This window comes from Triturus cristatus, chromosome 7 (genome assembly GCF_964204655.1).
Source record: "Triturus cristatus chromosome 7, aTriCri1.1, whole genome shotgun sequence".
In the NCBI taxonomy this organism is placed as follows: Eukaryota; Metazoa; Chordata; class Amphibia; order Caudata; family Salamandridae; genus Triturus; species Triturus cristatus.
In genome coordinates, this window is record NC_140590.1 from 1,317,626,935 (window position 1) to 1,317,650,522 (window position 23,588).

Below are 23,588 nucleotides of genomic sequence, written 5' to 3' on the forward strand. Positions count from 1 at the left end.
ACCATGAGACTCCAAGCAAAATGGTGAAACGAAGCTTGTCTTTGGCGCCAGAGTCACAGTTGTGAGGCAGGACTTCAAAATCGCTGACAAAAGCTGCATTGGTAGCCCTGAAGCCTGGAAACTTGCTTTCTGACTGCAAGGAGCCAGAAAAACCACAACAAACTCCAAACTCACTGTGAAGTCTCCAGGGCTCAAAAGCCAAATCAAGCTTCTGAGGTGTCAGGGATCCATTCTTACACCTGAGGCCTTCAAACTGCAGGGAGCCAGAAAATACACATCAAACTCTCAAAGTCAACTTGAAGCCTCCCGGGCTGAAAAGTCAAATCAAGCTTATGAGGGGTCATTGGTCCATTTTCGCTCCCGAGGCGTGCAAAACTGCATTGGGCCAGAAAAACCACAACAAACTCCAAAACTCTCCTTGAAGTCTCAGGGCTCAAAAGTCAGAGCAAGCTTCTGAGGGGGGTTATCGGTCCATTTTTGCTCCCGAGAACTGCAAAACTGCATTGGGCCAGAAAAACCATATGAGTCTCCAAAGCTCACCTGAAGACTCCAATCAAAATGGTGAAACGAAGCTTGTCTTTGGTGCCAGAGTCACAGTTGTGAGGCAGGACTTCAAAATCGCTGACAAAAGCTGCATTAGCAGCCCTGAAGCCTGGAAACTTGCTTTCTGACTGCAAGGAGCCAGAAAAACCACAACAAACTCCAAAACTCTCCTTGAAGTCTCAGGGCTCAAAAGTCAGAGCAAGCTTCTGAGGGGGGTTATCGGTCCATTTTTGCTCCCGAGAACTGCAAAACTGCATTGGGCCAGAAAAACCATATGAGTCTCCAAAGCTCACCTGAAGACTCCAATCAAAATGGTGAAACGAAGCTTGTCTTTGGCGCCAGAGTCACAGTTGTGAGGCAGGACTTCAAAATCGCTGACAAAAGCTGCATTGGCAGCCCTGAAGCCTGGAAACTTGCTTTCTGACTGCAAGGAGCCAGAAAAACCACAACAAACTCCAAAACTCTCCTTGAAGTCTCAGGGCTCAAAAGTCAGAGCAAGCTTCTGAGGTGTCAGGGGTCCATTCTTACACCTGAGGCCTTCAAACTGCATGGAGCCAGAAAAACCACAACAAACTCCTAAACTCAACTTGAAGCCTCCCGGGCTGAAAAGTCAAGTCAAGCTTATGAGGGGTCATCGGTCCATTTTCGTTCCCGAGGCGTGCAATACTGCATTGGGCCAGAAAAACCACATGAGACTCCAAAGTCACCTGAAGACTCCAAGCAAAAAGGTGAAATAAAGCTTGTCTTAGGTGCCAGAGTCACAGTTGTGGGGCATGACTTCAAAATCGCTGACAAAAGCTGCATTGGCAGCCCTGAAGCCTGGAAACTTGCTTTCTGACTGCAAGGAGCCAGAAAAACCACAACAAACTCCAAACTCACCGTGAAGTCTCCAGGGCTCAAAAGCCAAAGCAAGCTTCTGAGGTGTCAGGGGTCCATTCTTACACCTGACGCCTTCAAACTGCAGGGAGCCAGAAAATCCACATCAAACTCCAAAACTCACTTTGAAGTCTCCAGGGCTGAAAAGTCAAATCAAGCTTCTGAGGGGTCATCGGTCCATTTTCGCTCCCAAGGCCTGCAATACTGCATTGGGCCAGAAAAACCACATGAGACTCCAAAGTCACCTGAAGACTCCAAGACAGAATGGTAAAATGAAGCTTGTGTTTGGCACCAGAGTCACAGTTGGGAGGCAGGATTTCCGAAACGCTGGCAAAATCTGCATTGGCAGCCCATGGAAACGTGCTTTCTGACTGAAAGGAATCAGAAAAACCACAACAAACTCCTAAACTCAACTTGAAGCCTCCTCTCAAAAGTCAAATCAAGCTTCTGAGGGGTCATCGGTCCATTTTTGCTCCCGAGAACTGCAAAACTGCATTGGGCCAGAAAAACCATGAGACTCCAAGCAAAATGGTGAAACGAAGCTTGTCTTTGGCGCCAGAGTCACAGTTGTGAGGCAGGACTTCAAAATCGCTGACAAAAGCTGCATTGGTAGCCCTGAAGCCTGGAAACTTGCTTTCTGACTGCAAGGAGCCAGAAAAACCACAACAAACTCCAAACTCACTGTGAAGTCTCCAGGGCTCAAAAGCCAAATCAAGCTTCTGAGGTGTCAGGGATCCATTCTTACACCTGAGGCCTTCAAACTGCAGGGAGCCAGAAAATACACATCAAACTCTCAAAGTCAACTTGAAGCCTCCCGGGCTGAAAAGTCAAATCAAGCTTATGAGGGGTCATTGGTCCATTTTCGCTCCCGAGGCGTGCAAAACTGCATTGGGCCAGAAAAACCACAACAAACTCCAAAACTCTCCTTGAAGTCTCAGGGCTCAAAAGTCAGAGCAAGCTTCTGAGGGGGGTGATCGGTCCATTTTTGCTCCTGAGAACTGCAAAACTGCATTGGGCCAGAAAAACCATATGAGTCTCCAAAGCTCACCTGAAGACTCCAATCAAAATGGTGAAACGAAGCTTGTCTTTGGTGCCAGAGTCACAGTTGTGAGGCAGGACTTCAAAATCGCTGACAAAAGCTGCATTGGCAGCCCTGAAGCCTGGAAACTTGCTTTCTGACTGCAAGGAGCCAGAAAAACCACAACAAACTCCAAAACTCTCCTTGAAGTCTCAGGGCTCAAAAGTCAGAGCAAGCTTCTGAGGTGTCAGGGGTCCATTCTTACACCTGAGGCCTTCAAACTGCATGGAGCCAGAAAAACCACAACAAACTCCTAAACTCAACTTGAAGCCTCCCGGGCTGAAAAGTCAAGTCAAGCTTATGAGGGGTCATCGGTCCATTTTCGTTCCCGAGGCGTGCAATACTGCATTGGGCCAGAAAAACCACATGAGACTCCAAAGTCACCTGAAGACTCCAAGCAAAAAGGTGAAATAAAGCTTGTCTTAGGCGCCAGAGTCACAGTTGTGGGGCATGACTTCAAAATCGCTGACAAAAGCTGCATTGGCAGCCCTGAAGCCTGGAAACTTGCTTTCTGACTGCAAGGAGCCAGAAAAACAACAACAAACTCCAAACGCACCGTGAAGTCTCCAGGGCTCAAAAGCCAAAGCAAGCTTCTGAGGTGTCAGGGGTCCATTCTTACACCTGACGCCTTCAAACTGCAGGGAGCCAGAAAATCCACATCAAACTCCAAAACTCACTTTGAAGTCTCCAGGGCTGAAAAGTCAAATCAAGTTTCTGAGGGTGAATCGGTACAGTTTTTGCTCCCGAGAACTGCAAAACTGCATTGGGCCAGAAAAAAACATATGAGTCTCCAAAGCTCACCTGAAGACTCTAAGCAAAATGGTGAAATGAAGCTTGTCTTTGGCGCCCGAGTCACTTTTGGAGGCAGGATTTCAAAATAGCTGACAAAAGCTGCATTGGCAGCCCTGAAACCTGGAAACGTGCTTTCGACTGAAGGAGCCAGAAAAACTTCAACAAACTCCAAAACTCACCTTGAAGTCTCTAGGGCTGAAAAGTCAAATCAAGCTTCTGAGAGGTCAACAGTCCATTTTTGCTTTCGAGAACTGCAAAACTGCATTGGGCCAGAAAAACCACATGAGTCTCCAAAGCTCACCTGAAGACTCCAAGCAAAAAGGTGAAACGAAGCTTGTCTTTCGCGCCTGAGTCACAGTTGTGAGGCAGGACTTCAAAATCGCTGACAAAAGCTTCATTGGCAGCCCTGAAGCTTGGAAACGTGCTTTCTGACGGAGGAGCCAGAACAACCACAACAAACTCCAAAACTCACTTTGAAGTCTCCAGGGCTGAAAAGTCAAATCAAGCTTCTGAGATGTCATCAGTCCATTTTTGCTTTCGAGAACTGCAAAACTGCATTGGGCCAGAAAAACCATATGAGTCTCCAAAGCTCACCTGAAGACTCCAATCAAAATGGTGAAACGAAGCCTGTCTTTGGCGCCAGAGTCACAGTTGTGAGGCAGGACTTCAAAATCGCTGACAAAAGCTGCATTGGTAGCCCTGAAGCCTGGAAACTTGCTTTCTGACTGCAAGGAGCCAGAAAAACAACAACAAACTCCAAACTCACCGTGAAGTCTCCAGGGCTCAAAAGCCAAATCAAGCTTCTGAGGTGTCAGGGATCCATTCTTACACCTGAGGCCTTCAAACTGCAGGGAGCCAGAAAATACACATCAAACTCTCAAAGTCAACTTGAAGCCTCCCGGGCTGAAAAGTCAAATCAAGCTTATGAGGGGTCATTTGTCCATTTTCGCTCCCGAGGCGTGCAAAACTGCATTGGGCCAGAAAAACCACAACAAACTCCAAAACTCTCCTTGAAGTCTCAGGGCTCAAAAGTCAAAGCAAGCTTCTGAGGGGTCAGGGGTCCATTCTTACACCTGGGGCCTTCAAACTGCATGGAGCCAGAAAAACCACAACAAACTCCTAAACTCAACTTGAAGCCTCCTGGGATCACAAGTCAAATCAAGCTTCTGAGGGGGTCATCGGTCCATTTTTGCTCCCGAGAACTGCAAAACTGCATTGGGCCAGAAAAACCACATGAGTCTCCAAAGCTCACCTGAAGACTCCAAGCAAAAAGGTGAAATGAAGCTTGTCTTTGGCGCCAGAGTCACTGTTGGAGGCAGGATTTCAAAATAGCTGACAAAAGCTGCATTGGCAGCCCTGAAGCCTGGAAACATGCTTTCTGACGGAAGGAGCCAGAAAAACAACAACAAACTCCAAAACTCACTTTGAAGTACGAGTTTAAGACCCTAGCTATTAGGCCAGAATAAGAGTTAAGACCTTAACCTGTAGGCCAGAGTACGAGTCTAAGACCTTAGCTATTAGGCCAGAGTAAGAGTTAAGACCTTAACCAGTAGGCCAGAGTAAGAGTTAAGACCTTAACCATTAGGCCAGAGTACGAGTCTAAGACCTTAGCTATTAGGCCAGAGTAAGAGTTAAGACCTTAACCAGTAGGCCAGAGTAAAAGTTAAGATCTTAACCAGTAGGCCAGAGTATGAGTTAAGACCTTGACTAGTAGGCCAGAGTAAGAGTTAAGACCTTAACCATTAGGCCAGAGTACGAGTCTAAGACCTTAGTGATTAGGCCAGAGTAAGAGTTAAGACCTTAGCGATTAGGCCAGAGTAAGAGTTAAGACCTTAACCTGTAGGCCAGAGTAAGAGTTAAGACCTTAGCTATTAGGCCAGAGTAAGAGTTAAGACCTTAACCAGTAGGCCAGAGTAAGAGTTAAGACCTTAACCAGTAGGGCAGAGTACGAGTTAAGACCTTAACCTGTAGGCCAGAGTAAGAGTTAAGACCTTAGCTATTAGGCCAGAGTAAGAGTTAAGACCTTAACCTGTAGGCCAGAGTACAAGTCTAAGACCTCAGCTATTAGGCCAGAGTAAGAGTCTAAGACCTTAGCTATTAGGCCGGAGTAAGAGTTAAGACCTTAACCTGTAGGCCAGAGTACGAGTCTAAGACCATAGCTATTAGGCCAGAGTAAGAGTTAAGACCTTAGCTATTAGGCCTGAGTAAGAGTTAAGACCTTAACCAGTAGGCCAGAGTAAGAGTTAAGACCTTAACCAGTAGGCCAGAGTAAGAGTTAAGACCTTAACCAGTAGGCCAGAGTATGAGTCTAAGACCTTAGCTATTAGGCCAGAGTAAGAGTTAAGACCTTAACCACTAGGCCAGAGTAAGAGTTAAGACCTTAACCATTAGGCCAGAGTACGAGTCTAAGACCTTAGCTATTAGACCAGAGTAAGAGTTAAGACCTTAACCAGTAGGCCAGAGTAAAAGTTAAGATCTTAACCAGTAGGCCAGAGTACGAGTTAAGACCTTGACCAGTAGGCCAGAGTAAGAGTTAAGACCATAACCATTAGGCCAGAGTATGAGTCTAAGACCTTAGTGATTAGGCCAGAGTAAGAGTTAAGACCTTAGCGATTAGGCCAGAGTAAGAGTTAAGACCTTAACCTGTAGGCCAGAGTAAGAGTTAAGACCTTAGCTATTAGGCCAGAGTAAGAGTTAAGACCTTAGCTATTAGGCCAGAGTACGAGTCTAAGACCTTAGCTATTAGGCCAGAGTAAGATTAAAGACCTTAACCTCTAGGCCATAGTACGAGTCTAAGTCCTTAGCTATTAAGCCAGAGTAAGAGTTAAGACCTTATCCAGAAGGCCAGAGTAAGAGTTAAGACCTTAGCGATTAGGCCAGAGTAAGAGTTAAGAACTTAACCAGTAGGCCAGAGTACGAGTTAAGACCTTAACCTGTAGGCCAGAGTAAGAGTTAAGACCTTAGCTATTAGGCCAGAGTAAGAGTTAAGACCTTAAGCTGTAGGCCAGAGTACAAGTCTAAGACCTTAGCTATTAGGCCAGAGTAAGAGTCTAAGACCTTAGCTATTAGGCCGGAGTAAGAGTTAAGACCTTAATCTGTAGGCCATAGTACGAGTCTAAGGCCTTAGCTATTAGGCCAGTGTAAGAGTTAAGATCTTAACCATTAGGTCAGAGTACGAGTCTAAGACCTTAGCTATTAGGCCAGAGTAAGAGTTAAGACCTTAGCTATTAGGCCAGAGTAAGAGTTAAGACCTTAACCAGTAGGCCAGAGTAAGATTTAAGACCTTAACCTGTAGAGCAAAGTACGAGTCTAAGACCTTAGCTTTTAGGCCAGAGTAAGAGTTAAGACCTTTGCTATCAGGCCAGAGTAAGAGTTAAGACCTTAACCATTAGGCCAGAGTAAGAGTTAAGACCTTAGCTATTAGGCCAGAGTAAGAGTTAAGACCTTAACCATTAGACCAGAGTACGAGTCTAAGACCTTAGCTATTAGGCCCGAGTAAGAGTTAAGACCTTAGCTATTAGGCCAGAGTAAGAGTTAAGACCTTAACCAGTAGGCCAGAGTAAGAGTTAAGACCTTAACCAGTAGGCGAGAGTACGAGTCTAAGACCTTAGCTATTAGGCCAGAGTAAGAGTTAAGACCTTAACCAGTAGGCCAGAGTAAGAGTTAAGACCTTAACCATTAGGCCAGAGTACGAGTCTAAGACCTTAGCTATTAGGCCAGAGTAAGAGTTAAGACCTTAACCAGTAGGCCAGAGTAAAAGTTAAGATCTTAACCAGTAGGCCAGAGTACGAGTTAAGACCTTGACCAGTAGGCCAGAGTAAGAGTTAAGACCATAACCATTAGGCCAGAGTATGAGTCTAAGACCTTAGTGATTAGGCCAGAGTAAGAGTTAAGACCTTAGCGATTAGGCCAGAGTAAGAGTTAAGACCTTAACCTGTAGGCCAGAGTAAGAGTTAAGACCTTAGCTATTAGGCCAGAGTAAGAGTTAAGACCTTAGCTATTAGGCCAGAGTACGAGTCTAAGACCTTAGCTATTAGGCCAGAGTAAGAGTAAAGACCTTAACCTGTAGGCCATAGTACGAGTCTAAGTCCTTAGCTATTAAGCCAGAGTAAGAGTTAAGACCTTATCCAGAAGGCCAGAGTAAGAGTTAAGACCTTAGCGATTAGGCCAGAGTAAGAGTTAAGAACTTAACCAGTAGGCCAGAGTACGAGTTAAGACCTTAACCTGTAGGCCAGAGTAAGAGTTAAGACCTTAGCTATTAGGCCAGAGTAAGAGTTAAGACCTTAAGCTGTAGGCCAGAGTACAAGTCTAAGACCTTAGCTATTAGGCCAGAGTAAGAGTCTAAGACCTTAGCTATTAGGCCGGAGTAAGAGTTAAGACCTTAATCTGTAGGCCATAGTACGAGTCTAAGGCCTTAGCTATTAGGCCAGTGTAAGAGTTAAGATCTTAACCATTAGGTCAGAGTACGAGTCTAAGACCTTAGCTATTAGGCCAGAGTAAGAGTTAAGACCTTAGCTATTAGGCCAGAGTAAGAGTTAAGACCTTAACCAGTAGGCCAGAGTAAGATTTAAGACCTTAACCTGTAGAGCAAAGTACGAGTCTAAGACCTTAGCTTTTAGGCCAGAGTAAGAGTTAAGACCTTTGCTATCAGGCCAGAGTAAGAGTTAAGACCTTAACCATTAGGCCAGAGTAAGAGTTAAGACCTTAGCTATTAGGCCAGAGTAAGAGTTAAGACCTTAACCATTAGGCCAGAGTACGAGTCTAAGACCTTAGCTATTAGGCCCGAGTAAGAGTTAAGACCTTAGCTATTAGGCCAGAGTAAGAGTTAAGACCTTAACCAGTAGGCCAGAGTAAGAGTTAAGACCTTAACCAGTAGGCGAGAGTACGAGTCTAAGACCTTAGCTATTAGGCCAGAGTAAGAGTTAAGACCTTAACCATTAGGCCAGAGTACGAGTCTAAGACCTTAGCTATTAGGCCAGAGTAAGAGTTAAGACCTTAACCAGTAGGCCAGAGTAAAAGTTAAGATCTTAACCAGTAGGCCAGAGTACGAGTTAAGACCTTAACGAGTAGGCCAGAGTAAGAGTTAAGACCTTAACCATTAGGCCAGAGTACAAGTCTTAGACCTTAGCGATTAGGCCAGAGTAAGAGTTAAGACCTTAGCGATTAGGCCAGAGTAAGAGTTAAGACCTTAACCTGTAGGCCAGAGTAAGAGTTAAGACCTTAGCTATTAGGCCAGAGTAAGAGTTAAGACCTTAGCTATTAGGCCAGAGTACGAGTCTAAGACCTTAGCTATTAGGCCAGAGTAAGAGTTAAGACCTTAACCTGTAGGCCATAGTAAGAGTCTAAGACCTTAGCTATTAAGCCAGAGTAAGAGTTAAGACCTTAACCTGTAGGCCAGAGTAAGAGTTAAGACCTTAGCTATTAGGCCAGAGTAAGAGTTAAGACCTTAGCTATTAGGCCAGAGTACGAGTCTAAGACCTTAGCTATTAGGCCAGAGTAAGAGTTAAGACCTTAACCTGTAGGCCATAGTAAGAGTCTAAGACCTTAGCTATTAAGCCAGAGTAAGAGTTAAGACCTTAACCAGAAGGCCAGAGTAAGAGTTAAGACCTTAGTGATTAGGCCAGAGTAAGAGTTAAGACCTTAACCAATAGGCCAGAGTAAGAGTTAAGACCTTAACCATTAGGCCAGAGTATGAGTCTTATACCTTAGCTATTAGGCCATAGTATGAGTCTAAGACCTTAGCTATTAGGCCTGAGTAAGAGTTAAGACCTTAACCTGTAGGCCAGAGTACGAGTCTAAGACCTTAGCTATTAGGCCAGAGTAAGAGTTAAGACCTTAGCTATTAGGCCAGAGTAAGAGTTAAGACCTTAGCTATTAGGCCAGAGTAAGAGTTAAGACCTTAACCTGTAGGCCAGAGTACAAGTCTAAGACCTTAGCTATTAGGCCAGAGTAAGAGTCTAAGACCTTAGCTATTAGGCCGGAGTAAGAGTTAAGACCTTAACCTGTAGGCCAGAGTACGAGTCTAAGACCTTAGCTATTAGGCCAGAGTAAGAGTTAAGACCTTAGCTATTAGGCCAGAGTAAGAGTTAAGACCTTAACCAGTAGGCCAGAGTACAAGTTTAAGACCTTAGCTATTATGCCAGAATAAGAGTTAAGACCTTAACCTGTAGGCCAGAGTACGAGTCTAAGACCTTAGCTATTCGGCCAGAGTAAGAGTTAAGACCTTAACCAGTAGGCCAGAGTATGAGTCTAAGACCTTAGCTATTAGGCCAGAGTAAGAGTTAAGACCTTAACCAGTAGGCCAGAGTAAGAGTTAAGACCTTAACCATTAGGCCAGAGTACGAGTCTAAGACCTTAGCTATTAGGCCAGAGTAAGAGTTAAGACCTTAACCAGTAGGCCAGAGTAAAAGTTAAGATCTTAACCAGTAGGCCAGAGTACGAGTTAAGACCTTGACCAGTAGGCCAGAGTAAGAGTTAAGACCATAACCATTAGGCCAGAGTACGAGTCTAAGACCTTAGTGATTAGGCCAGAGTAAGAGTTAAGACCTTAGCGATTAGGCCAGAGTAAGAGTTAAGACCTTAACCTGTAGGCCAGAGTAAGAGTTAAGACCTTAGCTATTAGGCCAGAGTAAGAGTTAAGACCTTAGCTATTAGGCCAGAGTACGAGTCTAAGACCTTAGCTATTAGGCCAGAGTAAGAGTAAAGACCTTAACCTGTAGGCCATAGTACGAGTCTAAGTCCTTAGCTATTAAGCCAGAGTAAGAGTTAAGACCTTAACCAGAAGGCCAGAGTAAGAGTTAAGACCTTAGCGATTAGGCCAGAGTAAGAGTTAAGAACTTAACCAGTAGGCCAGAGTACGAGTTAAGACCTTAACCTGTAGGCCAGAGTAAGAGTTAAGACCTTAGCTATTAGGCCAGAGTAAGAGTTAAGACCTTAAGCTGTAGGCCAGAGTACAAGTCTAAGACCTTAGCTATTAGGCCAGAGTAAGAGTCTAAGACCTTAGCTATTAGGCCGGAGTAAGAGTTAAGACCTTAATCTGTAGGCCATAGTACGAGTCTAAGGCCTTAGCTATTAGGCCAGTGTAAGAGTTAAGATCTTAACCATTAGGTCAGAGTACGAGTCTAAGACCTTAGCTATTAGGCCAGAGTAAGAGTTAAGACCTTAGCTATTAGGCAAGAGTAAGAGTTAAGACCTTAACCAGTAGGCCAGAGTAAGATTTAAGACCTTAACCTGTAGAGCAAAGTACGAGTCTAAGACCTTAGCTATTAGGCCAGAGTAAGAGTTAAGACCTTTGCTATCAGGCCAGAGTAAGAGTTAAGACCTTAACCATTAGGCCAGAGTAAGAGTTAAGACCTTAGCTATTAGGCCAGAGTAAGAGTTAAGACCTTAACCATTAGGCCAGAGTACGAGTCTAAGACCTTAGCTATTAGGCCCGAGTAAGAGTTAAGACCTTAACCAGTAGGCCAGAGTAAGAGTTAAGACCTTAACCTGTAGGCCAGAGTACGAGTCTAAGACCTTAGCAATTAGGCCAGAGGAAGAGTTAAAACCTTTGCTATTAGACCAGAGTAAGAGTTAAGAACTTAACCATTAGGCCAGAGTACCAGTTTAAGACCTTAGCTATTAGGCCAGAGTACGAGTCTAAGACCTTAGCTATTAGGCCAGAGTAAGAGTTAAGACCTTAACCAGTAGGCCAGAGTAAGAGTTAAGACCTTAACCAGTAGGCGAGAGTACGAGTCTAAGACCTTAGCTATTAGGCCAGAGTAAGAGTTAAGACCTTAACCATTAGGCCAGAGTACGAGTCTAAGACCTTAGCTATTAGGCCAGAGTAAGAGTTAAGACCTTAACCTGTAGGCCAGAGTAAAAGTTAAGATCTTAACCAGTAGGCCAGAGTACGAGTTAAGACCTTAGCGATTAGGCCAGAGTAAGAGTTAAGACCTTAGCGATTAGGCCAGAGTAAGAGTTAAGACCTTAACCTGTAGGCCAGAGTAAGAGTTAAGACCTTAACTATTAGGCCAGAGTAAGAGTTAAGACCTTAGCTATTAGGCCAGAGTACGAGTCTAAGACCTTAGCTATTAGGCCAGAGTAAGAGTTAAGACCTTAACCTGTAGGCCATAGTAAGAGTCTAAGACCTTAGCTATTAAGCCAGAGTAAGAGTTAAGACCTTAACCTGTAGGCCAGAGTAAGAGTTAAGACCTTAGCTATTAGGCCAGAGTAAGAGTTAAGACCTTAGCTATTAGGCCAGAGTACGAGTCTAATACCTTAGCTATTAGGCCAGAGTAAGAGTTAAGACCTTAACCTGTAGGCCATAGTAAGAGTCTAAGACCTTAGCTATTAAGCCAGAGTAAGAGTTAAGACCTTAACCAGAAGGCCAGAGTAAGAGTTAAGACCTTAGCGATTAGGCCAGAGTAAGAGTTAAGACCTTAACCAATAGGCCAGAGTAAGAGTTAAGACCTTAACCATTAGGCCAGAGTATGAGTCTTATACCTTAGCTATTAGGCCATAGTACGAGTCTAAGACCTTAGCTATTAGGCCTGAGTAAGAGTTAAGACCTTAACCTGTAGGCCAGAGTACGAGTCTAAGACCTTAGCTATTAGGCCAGAGTAAGAGTTAAGACCTTAGCTATTAGGCCAGAGTAAGAGTTAAGACCTTAGCTATTAGGCCAGAGTAAGAGTTAAGACCTTAACCTGTAGGCCAGAGTACAAGTCTAAGACCTTAGCTATTAGGCCAGAGTAAGAGTGTAAGACCTTAGCTATTAGGCCGGAGTAAGAGTTAAGACCTTAACCTGGAGGCCAGAGTACGAGTCTAAGACCTTAGCTATTAGGCCAGAGTAAGAGTTAAGACCTTAGCTATTAGGCCAGAGTAAGAGTTAAGACCTTAACCAGTAGGCCAGAGTAAGAGTTAAGACCTTAACCAGTAGGCCAGAGTACAAGTTTAAGACCTTAGCTATTATGCCAGAATAAGAGTTAAGACCTTAACCTGTAGGCCAGAGTACGAGTCTAAGACCTTAGCTATTCGGCCAGAGTAAGAGTTAAGACCTTAACCAGTAGGCCAGAGTAAGAGTTAAGACCTTAACCCGTAGGCCAGAGTATGAGTCTAAGACCTTAGCTATTAGGCCAGAGTAAGAGTTAAGACCTTAACCAGTAGGCCAGAGTAAGAGTTAAGACCTTAACCATTAGGCCAGAGTACGAGTCTAAGACCTTAGCTATTAGGCCAGAGTAAGACTTAAGATCTTAACCAGTAGGCCAGAGTAAAAGTTAAGATCTTAACCAGTAGGCCAGAGTACGAGTTAAGACCTTGACCAGTAGGCCAGGGTAAGAGTTAAGACCATAACCATTAGGCCAGAGTACGAGTCTAAGACCTTAGTGATTAGGCCAGAGTAAGAGTTAAGACCTTAGCGATTAGGCCAGAGTAAGAGTTAAGACCTTAACCTGTAGGCCAGAGTAAGAGTTAAGACCTTAGCTATTAGGCCAGAGTAAGAGTTAAGACCTTAGCTATTAGGCCAGAGTAAGAGTCTAAGACCTTAGCTATTAGGCCAGAGTAAGAGTAAAGACCTTAACCTGTAGGCCATAGTACGAGTCTAAGTCCTTAGCTATTAAGCCAGAGTAAGAGTTAAGACCTTAACCAGAAGGCCAGAGTAAGAGTTAAGACCTTAGCGATTAGGCCAGAGTAAGAGTTAAGAACTTAACCAGTAGGCCAGAGTACGAGTTAAGACCTTAACCTGTAGGCCAGAGTAAGAGTTAAGACCTTAGCTATTAGGCCAGAGTAAGAGTTAAGACCTTAAGCTGTAGACCAGAGTACAAGTCTAAGACCTTAGCTATTAGGCCAGAGTAAGAGTCTAAGACCTTAGCTATTAGGCCGGAGTAAGCGTTAAGACCTTAATCTGTAGGCCATAGTACGAGTCTAAGGCCTTAGCTATTAGGCCAGTGTAAGAGTTAAGATCTTAACCATTAGGTCAGAGTACGAGTCTAAGACCTTAGCTATTAGGCCAGAGTAAGAGTTAAGACCTTAGCTATTAGGCCAGAGTAAGAGTTAAGACCTTAAACAGTAGGCCAGAGTAAGATTTAAGACCTTAACCTGTAGAGCAAAGTACGAGTCTAAGACCTTAGCTATTAGGCCAGAGTAAGAGTTAAGACCATTGCTATCAGGCCAGAGTAAGAGTTAAGACCTTAACCATTAGGCCAGAGTAAGAGTTAAGACCTTAGCTATTAGGCCAGAGTAAGAGTTAAGACCTTAACCATTAGGCCAGAGTACGAGTCTAAGACCTTAGCTATTAGGCCCGAGTAAGAGTTAAGACCTTAACCAGTAGGCCAGAGTAAGAGTTAAGACCTTAACCTGTAGGCGAGAGTACGAGTCTAAGACCTTAGCAATTAGGCCAGAGGAAGAGTTAAAACCTTTGCTATTAGACCAGAGTAAGAGTTAAGACCTTAACCATTAGGCCAGAGTACCAGTTTAAGACCTTAGCTATTAGGCCAGAGTACGAGTCTAAGACCTTAGCTATTAGGCCAGAGTAAGAGTTAAGACCTTAACCAGTAGGCCAGAGTAAGAGTTAAGACCTTAACCAGTAGGCGAGAGTACGAGTCTAAGACCTTAGCTATTAGGCCAGAGTAAGAGTTAAGACCTTAACCATTAGGCCAGAGTACGAGTCTAAGACCTTAGCTATTAGGCCAGAGTAAGAGTTAAGACCTTAACCTGTAGGCCAGAGTAAAAGTTAAGATCTTAACCAGTAGGCCAGAGTACGAGTTAAGACCTTAGCGATTAGGCCAGAGTAAGAGTTAAGACCTTAGCGATTAGGCCAGAGTAAGAGTTAAGACCTTAACCTGTAGGCCAGAGTAAGAATTAAGACCTTAGCTATTAGGCCAGAGTAAGAGTTAAGACCTTAGCTATTAGGCCAGAGTAAGAGTTAAGACCTTAACGATTAGGCCAGAGTAAGAGTTAAGACCTTAACCTGTAGGCCAGAGTAAGAGTTAAGACCTTAGCTATTAGGCCAGAGTAAGAGTTAAGACCTTAGCTATTAGGCCAGAGTACGAGTCTAAGACCTTAGCTATTAGGCCAGAGTAAGAGTTAAGACCTTAACCATTAGGCCAGAGTACAAGTCTAAGACCTTAGCGATTAGGCCAGAGTAAGAGTTAAGACCTTAACCAGAAGGCCAGAGTAAGAGTTAAGACCTTAGCGATTAGGCCAGAGTAAGAGTTAAGACCTTAACCAATAGGCCAGAGTAAGAGTTAAGACCTTAACCTGTAGGCCAGAGTACGAGTCTAAGACCTTAGCTATTAGGCCAGAGTAAGAGTTAAGACCTTAGCTATTAGGCCAGAGTAAGAGTTAATACCTTAGCTATTAGGCCAGAGTAAGAGTTAAGACCTTAACCTGTAGGTCAGAGTACAAGTCTAAGACCTTAGCTATTAGGCCAGAGTAAGAGTCTAAGACCTTAGCTATTAGGCCGGAGTAAGAGTTAAGACCTTAACCTGTAGGCCAGAGTACGAGTCTAAGACCTTAGCTATTAGGCCAGAGTAAGAGTTAAGACCTTAGCTATTAGGCCAGAGTAAGAGTTAAGACCTTAACCAGTAGGCCAGAGTAAGAGTTAAGACCTTAACCAGTAGGCCAGAGTACGAGTTTAAGACCTTAGCTATTATGCCAGAATAAGAGTTAAGACCTTAACCTGTAGGCCAGAGTACGAGTCTAAGACCTTAGCTATTAGGCCAGAGTATGAGTCTAAGACCTTAGCTATTAGGCCAGAGTAAGAGTTAAGACCTTAACCAGTAGGCCAGAGTAAGAGTTAAGACCTTAACCATTAGGCCAGAGTACGAGTCTAAGACCTTAGCTATTAGGCCAGAGTAAGAGTTAAGACCTTAACCAGTAGGCCAGAGTAAAAGTTAAGATCTTAACCAGTAGGCCAGAGTACGAGTTAAGACCTTGACCAGTAGGCCAGAGTAAGAGTTAAGACCTTAACCATTAGGCCAGAGTACGAGTCTAAGACCTTAGTGATTAGGCCAGAGTAAGAGTTAAGACCTTAGCGATTAGGCCAGAGTAAGAGTTAAGACCTTAACCTGTAGGCCAGAGTAAGAGTTAAGACCTTAGCTATTAGGCCAGAGTAAGAGTTAAGACCTTAGCTATTAGGCCAGAGTACGAGTCTAATACCTTAGCTATTAGGCCAGAGTAAGAGTAAAGACCTTAACCTGTAGGCCATAGTACGAGTCTAAGTCCTTAGCTATTAAGCCAGAGTAAGAGTTAAGACCTTAACCAGAAGGCCAGAGTAAGAGTTAAGACCTTAGTGATTAGGCCAGAGTAAGAGTTAAGAACTTAACCAGTAGGCCAGAGTAGCGAGTTAAGACCTTAACCTGTAGGCCAGAGTAAGAGTTAAGACCTTAGCTATTAGGCCAGAGTAAGAGTTAAGACCTTAAGCTGTAGGCCAGAGTACAATTCTAAGACCTTAGCTATTAGGCCAAAGTAAGAGTTAAGACCTTAATCTGTAGGCCATAGTACGAGTCTAAGGCCTTAGCTATTAGGCCAGTGTAAGAGTTAAGATCTTAACCATTAGGTCAGAGTACGAGTCTAAGACCTTAGCTATTAGGCCAGAGTAAGAGTTAAGACCTTAGCTATTAGGCCAGAGTAAGAGATAAGACCTTAACCAGTAGGCCAGAGTAAGATTTAAGACCTTAACCTGTAGAGCAAAGTACGAGTCTAAGACCTTAGCTATTAAGCCAGAGTAAGAGTTAAGACCTTTGCTATCAGGCCAGAGTAAGAGTTAAGACCTTAACCATTAGGCCAGAGTAAGAGTTAAGACCTTAGCTATTAGGCCAGAGTAAGAGTTAAGACCTTAACCATTAGGCCAGAGTACGAGTCTAAGAACTTAGCTATTAGGCCCGAGTAAGAGTTAAGACCTTAACCAGTAGGCCTGAGTAAGAGTTAAGACCTTAACCTGTAGGCCAGAGTACGAGTCTGAGACCTTAGCTATTAGGCCAGAGTAAGAGTTAAGACCTTAGCTATTAGGCCAGAGTAAGAGTTAAGACCTTAACCAGTAGGCCAGAGTAAGATTTAAGACCTTAACCTGTAGAGCAAAGTACGAGTCTAAGACCTTAGCTATTAGGCCAGAGTAAGAGTTAAGACCTTTGCTATCAGGCCAGAGTAAGAGTTAAGACCTTAACCAGTAGGCCTGAGTAAGAGTTAAGACCTTAACCTGTAGGCCAGAGTACGAGTCTAAGACCTTAGCTATTAGGCCAGAGTAAGAGTTAAGACCTTAGCTATTAGGCCAGAGTAAGAGTTAAGACCTTAGCTATTAGGCCAGAGTAAGAGTTAAGACCTTAACCTGTAGGTCAGAGTACAAGTCTAAGACCTTAGCTATTAGGCCAGAGTAAGAGTCTAAGACCTTAGCTATTAGGCCGGAGTAAGAGTTAAGACCTTAACCTGTAGGCCAGAGTACGAGTCTAAGACCTTAGCTATTAGGCCAGAGTAAGAGTTAAGACCTTAGCTATTAGGCCAGAGTAAGAGTTAAGACCTTAACCAGTAGGCCAGAGTAAGAGTTAAGACCTTAACCAGTAGGCCAGAGTACGAGTTTAAGACCTTAGCTATTATGCCAGAATAAGAGTTAAGACCTTAACCTGTAGGACAGAGTACGAGTCTAAGACCTTAGCTATTAGGCCAGAGTATGAGTCTAAGACCTTAGCTATTAGGCCAGAGTAAGAGTTAAGACCTTAACCAGTAGGCCAGAGTAAGAGTTTAGACCTTAACCATTAGGCCAGAGTACGAGTCTAAGACCTTAGCTATTAGGCCAGAGTAAGAGTTAAGACCTTAACCAGTAGGCCAGAGTAAAAGTTAAGATCTTAACCAGTAGGCCAGAGTACGAGTTAAGACCTTGACCAGTAGGCCAGAGTAAGAGTTAAGACCATAACCATTAGGCCAGAGTACGAGTCTAAGACCTTAGTAATTAGGCCAGAGTAAGAGTTAAGACCTTAGCGATTAGGCCAGAGTAAGAGTTAAGACCTTAACCTGTAGGCCAGAGTAGGAGTTAAGACCTTAGCTATTAGGCCAGAGTAAGAGTTAAGACCTTAGCTATTAGGCCAGAGTACGAGTCTAAGACCTTAGCTGTTAGGCCAGAGTAAGAGTAAAGACCTTAACCTGTAGGCCATAGTACGAGTCTAAGTCCTTAGCTATTAAGCCAGAGTAAGAGTTAAGACCTTAACCAGAAGGCCAGAGTAAGAGTTAAGACCTTAGTGATTAGGCCAGAGTAAGAGTTAAGAACTTAACCAGTAGGCCAGAGTACGAGTTAAGACCTTAACCTGTAGGCCAGAGTAAGAGTTAAGACCTTAGCTATTAGGCCAGAGTAAGAGTTAAGACCTTAAGCTGTAGGCCAGAGTACAATTCTAAGACCTTAGCTATTAGGCCAGAGTAAGAGTCTAAGACCTTAGCTATTAGGCCGGAGTAAGAGTTAAGACCTTAATCTGTAGGCCATAGTACGAGTCTAAGGCCTTAGCTATTAGGCCAGTGTAAGAGTTAAGATCTTAACCATTAGGTCAGAGTACGAGTCTAAGACCTTAGCTATTAGGCCAGAGTAAGAGTTAAGACCTTAGCTATTAGGCCAGAGTAAGAGATAAGACCTTAACCAGTAGGCCAGAGTAAGATTTAAGACCTTAACCTGTAGAGCAAAGTACGAGTCTAAGACCTTAGCTATTAGGCCAGAGTAAGAGTTAAGACCTTTGCTATCAGGCCAGAGTAAGAGTTAAGACCTTAACCATTAGGCCAGAGTAAGAGTTAAGACCTTAGCTATTAGGCCAGAGTAAGAGTTAAGACCTTAACCATTAGGCCAGAGTACGAGTCTAAGAACTTAGCTATTAGGCCCGAGTAAGAGTTAAGACCTTAACCAGTAGGCCTGAGTAAGAGTTAAGACCTTAACCTGTAGGCCAGAGTACGAGTCTGAGACCTTAGCTATTAGGCCAGAGTAAGAGTTAAGACCTTAGCTATTAGGCCAGAGTAAGAGTTAAGACCTTAACCAGTAGGCCAGAGTAAGATTTAAGACCTTAACCTGTAGAGCAAAGTACGAGTCTAAGACCTTAGCTATTAGGCCAGAGTAAGAGTTAAGACCTTTGCTATCAGGCCAGAGTAAGAGTTAAGACCTTAACCATTAGGCCAGAGTAAGAGTTAAGACCTTAGCTATTAGGCCAGAGTAAGAGTTAAGACCTTAACCATTAGGCCAGAGTACGAGTCTAAGACCTTAGCTATTAGGCCCGAGTAAGAGTTAAGACCTTAACCAGTAGGCCTGAGTAAGAGTTAAGACCTTAACCTGTAGGCCAGAGTACGAGTCTAAGACCTTAGCTATTAGGCCAGAGTAAGAGTTAAGACCTTAGCTATTAGGCCAGAGTAAGAGTTAAGACCTTAGCTATTAGGCCAGAGTAAGAGTTAAGACCTTAACCTGTAGGTCAGAGTACAAGTCTAAGACCTTAGCTATTAGGCCAGAGTAAGAGTCTAAGACCTTAGCTATTAGGCCGGAGTAAGAGTTAAGACCTTAACCTGTAGGCCAGAGTACGAGTCTAAGACCTTAGCTATTAGGCCAGAGTAAGAGTTAAGACCTTAGCTATTAGGCCAGAGTAAGAGTTAAGACCTTAACCAGTAGGCCAGAGTAAGAGTTAAGACCTTAACCAGTAGGCCAGAGTACGAGTTTAAGACCTTAGCTATTATGCCAGAATAAGAGTTAAGACCTTAACCTGTAGGACAGAGTACGAGTCTAAGACCTTAGCTATTAGGCCAGAGTATGAGTCTAAGACCTTAGCTATTAGGCCAGAGTAAGAGTTAAGACCTTAACCAGTAGGCCAGAGTAAGAGTTTAGACCTTAACCATTAGGCCAGAGTACGAGTCTAAGACCTTAGCTATTAGGCCAGAGTAAGAGTTAAGACCTTAACCAGTAGGCCAGAGTAAAAGTTAAGATCTTAACCAGTAGGCCAGAGTACGAGTTAAGACCTTGACCAGTAGGCCAGAGTAAGAGTTAAGACCATAACCATTAGGCCAGAGTACGAGTCTAAGACCTTAGTAATTAGGCCAGAGTAAGAGTTAAGACCTTAGCGATTAGGCCAGAGTAAGAGTTAAGACCTTAACCTGTAGGCCAGAGTAAGAATTAAGACCTTAGCTATTAGGCCAGAGTAAGAGTTAAGACCTTAGCTATTAGGCCAGAGTACGAGTCTAAGACCTTAGCTGTTAGGCCAGAGTAAGAGTAAAGACCTTAACCTGTAGGCCATAGTACGAGTCTAAGTCCTTAGCTATTAAGCCAGAGTAAGAGTTAAGACCTTAACCAGAAGGCCAGAGTAAGAGTTAAGACCTTAGCGATTAGGCCAGAGTAAGAGTTAAGAACTTAACCAGTAGGCCAGAGTACGAGTTAAGACCTTAACCTGTAGGCCAGAGTAAGAGTTAAGACCTTAGCTATTAGGCCAGAGTAAGAGTTAAGACCTTAAGCTGTAGGCCAGAGTACAAGTCTAAGACCTTAGCTATTAGGCCAGAGTAAGAGTCTAAGACCTTAGCTATTAGGCCGGAGTAAGAGTTAAGACCTTAATCTGTAGGCCATAGTACGAGTCTAAGGCCTTAGCTATTAGGCCAGTGTAAGAGTTAAGATCTTAACCATTAGGTCAGAGTACGAGTCTAAGACCTTGGCTATTAGGCCAGAGTAAGAGTTAAGACCTTAGCTATTAGGCCAGAGTAAGAGTTAAGACCTTAACCAGTAGGCCAGAGTAAGATTTAAGACCTTAACCTGTAGAGCAAAGTACGAGTCTAAGACCTTAGCTATTAGGCCAGAGTAAGAGTTAAGACCTTTGCTATCAGGCCAGAGTAAGAGTTAAGACCTTAACCATTAGGCCAGAGTAAGAGTTAAGACCTTAGCTATTAGGCCAGAGTAAGAGTTAAGACCTTAACCATTAGGCCAGAGTACGAGTCTAAGACCGTAGCTATTAGGCCCGAGTAAGAGTTAAGACCTTAACCAGTAGGCCAGAGTAAGAGTTAAGACCTTAACCTGTAGGCCAGAGTACGAGTCTAAGACCTTAGCAATTAGGCCAGAGGAAGAGTTAAAACCTTTGCTATTAGACCAGAGTAAGAGTTAAGACCTTAACCATTAGGCCAGAGTACCAGTTTAAGACCTTAGCTATTAGGCCAGAGTACGAGTCTAAGACCTTAGCTATTAGGCCAGAGTAAGAGTTAAGACCTTAACCAGTAGGCCAGAGTAAGAGTTAAGACCTTAACCAGTAGGCGAGAGTACGAGTCTAAGACCTTAGCTATTAGGCCAGAGTAAGAGTTAAGACCTTAACGAGTAGGCCAGAGTAAGAGTTAAGACCTTAACCATTAGGCCAGAGTACAAGTCTTAGACCTTAGCGATTAGGCCAGAGTAAGAGTTAAGACCTTAGCGATTAGGCCAGAGTAAGAGTTAAGACCTTAACCTGTAGGCCAGAGTAAGAGTTAAGACCTTAGCTATTAGGCCAGAGTAAGAGTTAAGACCTTAGCTATTAGGCCAGAGTACGAGTCTAAGACCTTAGCTATTAGGCCAGAGTAAGAGTTAAGACCTTAACCTGTAGGCCATAGTAAAAGTCTAAGACCTTAGCTATTAAGCCAGAGTAAGAGTTAAGACCTTAACCTGTAGGCCAGAGTAAGAGTTAAGACCTTAGCTATTAGGCCAGAGTAAGAGTTAAGACCTTAGCTATTAGGCCAGATTACGAGTCTAAGACCTTAGCTATTAGGCCAGAGTAAGAGTTAAGACCTTAACCTGTAGGCCATAGTAAGAGTCTAAGACCTTAGCTATTAAGCCAGAGTAAGAGTTAAGACCTTAACCAGAAGGCCAGAGTAAGAGTTAAGACCTTAGCGATTAGGCCAGAGTAAGAGTTAAGACCTTAACCAATAGGCCAGAGTAAGAGTTAAGACCTTAACCATTAGGCCAGAGTATGAGTCTTATACCTTAGCTATTAGGCCATAGTACGAGTCTAAGACCTTAGCTATTAGGCCTGAGTAAGAGTTAAGACCTTAACCTGTAGGCCAGAGTACGAGTCTAAGACCTTAGCTATTAGGCCAGAGTAAGAGTTAAGACCTTAGCTATTAGGCCAGAGTAAGAGTTAAGACCTTAACCAGTAGGCCAGAGTAAGAGTTAAGACCTTAACCAGTAGGCCAGAGTACGAGTTTAAGACCTTAGCTATTAGGCCAGAATAAGAGTTAAGACCTTAACCTGTAGGCCAGAGTACGAGTCTAAGACCTTAGCTATTAGGCCAGAGTAAGAGTTAAGACCTTAACCAGTAGGCCAGAGTAAGAGTTAAGACCTTAACCAGTAGGCCAGAGTACGAGTCTAAGACCTTAGCTATTAGGCCAGAGTAAGAGTTAAGACCTTAACCAGTAGGCCAGAGTAAGAGTTAAGACCTTAACCATTAGGCCAGAGTACGAGTCTAGGACCTTAGCTATTAGGCCAGAGTAAGAGTTAAGACGTTAACCAGTAGGCCAGAGTAAAAGTTAAGATCTTAACCAGTAGGCCAGAGTACGAGTTAAGACCTTAACCAGTAGGATAGAGTAAGAGTTAAGACGTTAACCATTAGGCCAGAGTAGGAGTCTAAGACCTTAGCGATTAGGCCAGAGTAAGAGTTAAGACCTTAGCTATTAGGCCAGAGTAAGAGTTAAGACATTATCCTGTAGGCCAGAGTAAGAGTTAAGACCTTAGCTATTAGGCCAGGGTAAGAGTTAAGACCTTAGCTATTAGGCCAGAGTGCGAGTCTAAGACCTTAGCTATTAGGCCAGAGTAAGAGTTAAGACCTTAACCTGTAGGCCATAGTACGAGTCTAAGACCTTAGCTAATAAGCAAGAGTAGGAGTTAAGACCTTAACCAGAAGGCCAGAGTAAGATGTAAGACCTTAGCGATTAGGCCAGAGTAAGAGTTAAGACCTTAACCAGTAGGCCAGAGTATGAGTTACGACCTTAACCAGTAGGCCAGAGTAGAAGTTAAGACCTTAACCATTAGGCCAGAGTACGAGTCTTAGACCTTAGCTATTAGGCCATAGTATGAGTCTAAGACCTTAGCTATTAGGCCTGAGTAAGAGTTAAGACCTTAACCTGTAGGCCAGAGTACGAGTCTAAGACCTTAGCTATTAGGCCAGAGTAAGAGTTAAGACCTTAGCTATTAGGCCGGAGTAAGAGTTAAGACCTTAACCAGTAGGCCAGAGTAAGAGTTAAGACCTTAACCAGTAGGCCAGAGTACGAGTCTAGACCTTAGCTATTAGGCCATAGTACGAGTCTAAGACCTTAGCTATTAGGCCTGAGTAAGAGTTAAGACCTTAACCTGTAGGCCAGAGTACGAGTCTAAGACCTTAGCTATTAGGCCAGAGTAAGAGTTAAGACCTTAGCTATTAGGCCAGAGTAAGAGTTAAGACCTTAACCAGTAGGCCAGAGTAAGAGTTAAACCTTAACCAGTAGACCAGAGTACGAGTTTCATACCTTAGCTATTAGGCCAGAATAAGAGTTAAGACCTTAAACTGTAGGCCAGAGTACGAGTCTAAGACCTTTGCTATTAGGCCAGAGTAAGAGTTAAGACCTTAACCAGTAGGCCAGAGTAAGAGTTAAGACCTTAACCAGTAGGCCAGAGTACGAGTCTAGACCTTAGCTATTAGGCCATAGTACGAGTCTAAGACCTTAGCTATTAGGCCTGAGTAAGAGTTAAGACCTTAACCTGTAGGCCAGAGTACGAGTCTAAGACCTTAGCTATTAGGCCAGAGTAAGAGTTAAGACCTTAGCTATTAGGCCAGAGTAAGAGTTAAGACCTTAACCAGTAGGCCAGAGTAAGAGTTAAACCTTAACCAGTAGACCAGAGTACGAGTTTAATACCTTAGCTATTAGGCCAGAATAAGAGTTAAGACCTTAACCATTAGGCCAGAGTATGAGTCTAAGACCTTAGCTATTAGGCCAGAGTAAGATTTAAGACCGTAGCTATTAGGCCAGAGTAAGAGTTAAGACCTTAACCAGTAGGCCAGAGTAAGAGTTAAGACCTTAACCAGTAGGCCAGAGTACGAGTTTAAGACCTTAGCTATTAGGCCATAGTAAGAGTTAAGACCTTAACCTGTAGGCCAGGGTACGAGTCTAAGACCTTAGCTATTAGGCCAGAGTAAGAGATAAGACCTTAACCAGTAGTCCAGAGTAAGAGTTAAGACCTTAACCAGTAGGCCAGAGTACGAGTCTAAGACCTTAGCTATTAGGCCAGAGTAAGTGTTAAGCCCTTAACCAGTAGGCCAGAGTAAGAGTTAAGACCTTAACCATTAGGCCAGAGTACTAGTCTAAGACCTTAGCTATTAGGCCAGAGTAA